We start from the raw sequence: 6,133 nt of genomic DNA, 5'->3' as shown, positions 1-6,133 counted from the left end.
TCATGAAATAAACTTTATCAACTTACGTATTTTCTGAGACCCACGAACAGATGATAGAATAATAAGACATATGGGAAATCAATAATATAAGCATCTCTAGTATTTCTATGAATAGAGTCATTTATGGAAATTGTGCATTTGCTCGTTTCGTTTGTGTCATATAGATCATGCCAAAAGAAAGAAGGGATAGCCTTAACATACCTGAGCCGATTCTCTGACAATCCCTCTAACACATGCTGAATGCGACAAAATATGTAACGGCAGATCGAAGTAGTGGAAAATCTGTATGATATTCTTGAGAAAGATTACATTCTATTCCCTTAGAATCGCAAAATCACGTTACTATTTACACAGTATAACATTGTGTGAAATTTTATTGAAGCTATCTATGTTGCCATAGCAGATCCGTTATGCTATCTTTCCTAAGTGAATGAATAAGTTAGAAAGGTCTCTTATTAGAGTGGTGTGGGACCCATTTATAAGGCTTACTTTAGCCACCTATCAATCCCTTATAATACCACCTTTCTCATGATTTTAAGAGTAATTAAATTGGCTTTATCTTGCTGCCAAGTCTTCCTAAATCACACGTGGATTTGTCCCCCCTAACAATTATCCACAAAATTCAATTTACAAGTTAATCTCCCACTTAAAAATTCATAATTACCCAATTATCCACATAATTAAGAATTATCTCAATTTACTTAAAATACTACTCACTTTTAATACACTTTATACATCTTACTATCATGACCATGTGGTACCTTGTATGGTACTAGTACATGAATACCGGGTATTTTAGCTCGCATCGTATTTTATTCAAAAATGTCAAACTTCGACAAAAATTCATTTTCTTCGATTTTCTTACCCTATCACCTTCACGAATTTACTCATCACTTGTTTGAAATAGTATAATGCCTATAATCTCAAAATAATCTCATTCCCGAACTTACGTCGATTAGCTTACGACGAAACTTTACCGTACAAAAATGCGGAATGTAACATCTCATTTCCGAGATTATATCAATTTACTTATGGAGTACTTCTACGTACGAAAACATGGGGTGTAACATCATTCCCCCTTTGGAATATTCGTCCTCGAATGTTGACTGATGCACTTATCATTCTCATAACCCATAGCTCTTGTGAATACTTTTTACCCTTCTTGCCATTTAGGTAACTGTTCTTTGAATAAATCCAAAGTTCAGGGCATTCCCCCTTTTAGGCCTCTTTCTCACACCACGGTCTGTGGTCAGAATTCTTCCAATCTCTTAACTCTTGCTACCTTCTGTCATGTAGCCTGTACGACTTTTTTCTTGTATGTGCGCCTATGCGACTCTTCTTTCCTTTTTCCTCCAGTTTTTAACCAATCTCTAGGCTTCACTTTGTAAGCATATACAGAGCTTAATAAGATGTCTCTCTCGGCATCTATAGGTATACCAAAGTTTTTTGCTCGATACTTTGTTGAACTTACGAATATTGTTGTATCTTATTTCATAGACCCGGTTATCCATCCGTATGACTTTACTACATCTAGGTAGGTCATACTATACCATAACTCTTACTTCGATTTATCGTTACTTAGGTCTACTACCGAACTCCAGGTTACTTTTGTTGCTTATCCCATATGTATAAATCTAAGTCCTTTAATGCTTCCTCATTATTTTCCATCTTAAGAATGACGGCCTAATCTCATCTCATACTTTGTGACTTTTGTCCATCCATTGTTGATTCATCTCAATATTGATCTGCAATCTACCACTGATAACTTGATCTCTTATGTAACACTGTCGCTAGTAATTAGATTGATCCACCTATGGCGATACTATACTTCCATAACCGTATGTTATAACATCCCACTATGACTCACCTTACATGGTTATTTTAATCATGTACAATTCATGAAATCCTCTTCAAGTTATTACTTAATCGAAGTCCCAAACGTCATCCTTTATCTATCACAATCACACCCTCATTCTACTACCTGGGCAACATTCCATTTCTTCTAGATGCTATTAGTCTTAGACTCCTTTGAGTTCATTCAGGATATACTGAACTTTCTATAACTTAGAGAAACCATTAGCTCTCTTGTTTTTATGGGCTTAATACCGAGGACTTATCCATTCTTGTCCCCTTCTCACTCGCCCTTTCTCATCCTTACTCCTGTCCTAAAACCTTGTCGCTTTACTATACTTTAGCTTGCGACCTATACGTATTTATTTATACTATTCGCAACCTTCCTTAAACTTGCTTGCACCATAGATTTACTTATTCTATTCTGGAACATCAAGCGAGACATCACATCGTCTCTAACTCTTCTTTACTCACTTGGCTAGATCTCTCAGTACCTAGAAACCATAGGCTAGGCCACTGACGATGCCGCTATCATTCCTGGATACCGAATCCCCGCACTTCTAGCCTTTTATCCGCAGTATGGACTATTTACAACCTTCTGTATTTGAGTATTTCGTACGTTGTTCACCTTTACCTTACTACCTTAAAATCTTGCATCGTATATTCTATTTCTTTCATCACCTCTCTTCCACATAGGTATAATTCATATCCATAACTTGAAGCTTTATTATAATACTTGCACCTCTGGTGCATACACAATCCGTTAAGAGCTTTGTACTAACTTCTTATGAGGCTGGTACTTTTCTAACTGGCTTTATCGTAGGGTCGTTATAGAATATGGTTGTTGTACTATCTCTCTTGTACCTCTGATATTAAGAGTAATCCTGTAATGTTCTCAATCACGATGTCTATAATTTTCTGTGTTCAATAATCAGACTCCTTATTTACTTGGTTGATGTAACTTTTTAGTCTCCTCCTCTTTCTGATCAGCCTTTATGTAGGCTTAAGCTATCTTCCGATCGGCGGCTTATGGTATTAGTTATTACTTTAGCCTTCTGTGGACGCATGGAATATCCATGATACAATCTTCTAACAATTCAATCCTTTGTCTATGACCTGAACTTAATTCTATCTTTTAACTTATACTAGAGTCTTCTACGGATGTATGATTGCCAACATATATGTTGCATGGATAATACTATGAAATATTGAGTGCATTCATAACGTAACTAACTCTGGATCATTGATCGAATTATTCCTTTCGTTCCTTCTCAGCTTTCTTTAAATGTAAGCAATTATTTTCCCTGGTTGTTCTGCCACTTGTTGCATGAATACTTGGCTTATCTTAGTGCTCACACATATTGAAATTTCATACAACCCATATGATCTTGAATATCACCCTTTTGATTTTGTTTTTCTTCTTCCCGTTCATTAACCACGATAGGTGCCACTTTCTTATGGAGTACATACAATGTTGTTGTGAGACTATTGTTATAAGACCATTTCCTCTTTAGGTCACTGTGCTTAAGTTGAAGCCTTCTTTCTTATTTCCTCAGCTAATCTTTCATTGTAGTACTTAGGAAGGACCCTCTGACTCTTATAAAGCTGCGAGTTTATTACATCGTATTCCCGATAGAATTTTTGATGTTCGTGCTCACTTGTAATTATCCTTAGTTACTTACCTCCACACTCATATGCTCGTACGGTTGCTTCTGAACTGAAGTTTTGACTGTTTTCCTAGTGGAACTCTCTTTTATTTCTGTAACACTCATACGGTACCTTTAACTACCCCAACTCCTATCTGAATATTTCTCAAGGATTACCTTGCCATAACTGCGAGGCTGAATTCACTATATTGGGGTTTACTATGTTTATCTTGCACGATCTGCTACTTCGTCTGTATATTCTTGTCTAGCCATAACTAGGCTCTTCCTGAATTAACTACTAACTACTCATTGGCCCATTCTTATATCAACATTCTGTGTAATCTTTCTTGGGTTATTTCCTTTGCATTAACTTACGTCTCGCACTGGATCCTTATTTATCAATAACATCTAGGGCAGAAACCCTTACTTCCTCTCCTTGACGTTGTGTTTGCATAATGTTCTGGAATCGTAGCATATCTGTAGGATTTGGGTAAGTGTAAGCTCACTCCTTTTTCATTTTTATCGCATTCTTCCTTTACCATTCCATAATTACTAGAACCATTTAATTCAGACTTAATGCCACATCACTCCATATTCCCCCCTTAGGGGGAGTACTAAGAGTTAGAGCTACGGCGATCTACCTATAGATGTTTTACCTCTTTATCTTTAGCGTCTTTTCACATCATCGACGACCCTTACTCACTTTGCGGTAATCCTTCTGTACCAAGGATAACAAAATTTCTTACTCACGAGGGTGACACTTAGTATAACAGGAACATACAGTCCCTTAAGCTTAACCATTGCTTGCTTTAGGGAAGCGTCTTCCTGAATGACCATTCCCTGAATTTCTCATGAATCTTCTTCTGTTGTCCATTCTATTATCGCCGGAACGAAATCCAAAATTCTCATGATGTCGACCATTATCAAATCACTCAATCCCTAATTCATGTTTAGTTTACCTTGTTCACCAGTTCATACTGATTTCTATTACTCTGGGGTCTAACTTTTCCTTTTGGTAATCACGTTAGAGTCACGAACTTATTTTTCAAAATGAGGACATGACTTTATGGCCTATATTCTTTTGTGGTCTCAAGGCTTGTCACCTATCATATTTTTCTTCACTTGATTATAGACTCTGTAATACTGTCATCATTTTTTTAATCTACCGTTGTCATCCATGTATCATATCTTACTCATAATGCTTCATTGACCCTCTTCTTATTTTTCGCTAACATCTATGTCTATCACTTTATTCTAAAAACTCGAACAAGACATTCTTTTACTTTTAGCTCCCCTTGCTCCATCCATTGGCTCTTTGGGTTGCCTAACATTCTTTATTCACTAGGGAAGGGAACTACACTAAGGTAATATTTATCCCTTCAAGGCTTTTAGTGTCTATCTTTGTAGTATTCATATCTAGTTGTATTATTTTAGAGTGCACCATATGGGTATCTCACAAGGAGATCTATTAGCACATTTGCAATATCCTTCGGAAATGTCAGCTAACGCTAATAATCCATCCACCATTTTGGGTTACCCTAACCTCAGCTAGATCCTGACATCATGCCTTCTCTTATACTAATTCTGTTAGCCCCCATAGGGTATAAATGAGATGGGTGTGGCCGATTGTACATACCTCTACTACTGTTGAAGGTAACTTAAAATGCTTATATCTCCCTTCTTGAATGGTAAATAATGATAATCTTCACTAGCTGGGTACCTCGTACCCTTTTTCATCTTGCTTCTTTTACTTGTTGAAGCTTGTATCTACCTTCTAAATCTCTCCTTGCTTTTTACCATATGGGTGGATAGATATTCATGCCTTAGGGCTCCTTTTCCAGAAGCTTACACATTTTAGTACACACATGATCTGCTGAAGATCTCATATTTATCCATCATAAGCATGATGCAAAAATCGAGCTCCTCTGACTCAATTCTTCCACGGCTATATCTCTTACCAATCGTCTTTCTGGATATAGGCATCGTCGTATTATGAATAAGATAGAGTTTAGGAAATTGAGTTCTTATAAATGAGCTCTACCACACGATCTAGAGTAAGAAGAAAGAGTGACAGTCCTAAATGCCATGTAGCCTCCTGCTTATAAGTGTGGTGCACGACACACCCATAAACAAGACTCTACTAGACATGACTTGTAGACTCCCTAGGACAGAACTACTTTGATACCACTTTTGTCAAGACCGAAACCGATGGGCCGCGATGGGCACCCGGTACCTTACTCAACCGAGTACCAATGTAACGTATCTTTCTTATTACATCATCATGGGTAAGTGGGCCAGAAGGGGTGTCATGAAATAACTAGAGTAAACATGAGGGAATGCCCGACATAAAACAACCCAACCTGATATACTAACTTATACATATGACGTACGGGCCTATAGGGCCAAAATAATCACTCATATACTGAATATAGGCCGACAAGGCCATACAATCTTTCATATACATGATATATATCTACAAGCCTCTAATAGTACATAAACGTCATAAGGTCGGGACAGGGCCCCAACATACCAATCAATACATGTCTAAATCATACTAACCAAATAAGCAACTCCCGAGCAAATCTAGCACACCAACATCTTCCGCTGAGCTGATAGCCTACTTGGAGGACTCTCAA

Source organism: Nicotiana tomentosiformis, chromosome 3 (assembly GCF_000390325.3).
Source record: "Nicotiana tomentosiformis chromosome 3, ASM39032v3, whole genome shotgun sequence".
Lineage (NCBI taxonomy): Eukaryota > Viridiplantae > Streptophyta > Magnoliopsida > Solanales > Solanaceae > Nicotiana > Nicotiana tomentosiformis.
This window is presented reverse-complemented; position numbering follows the sequence as displayed.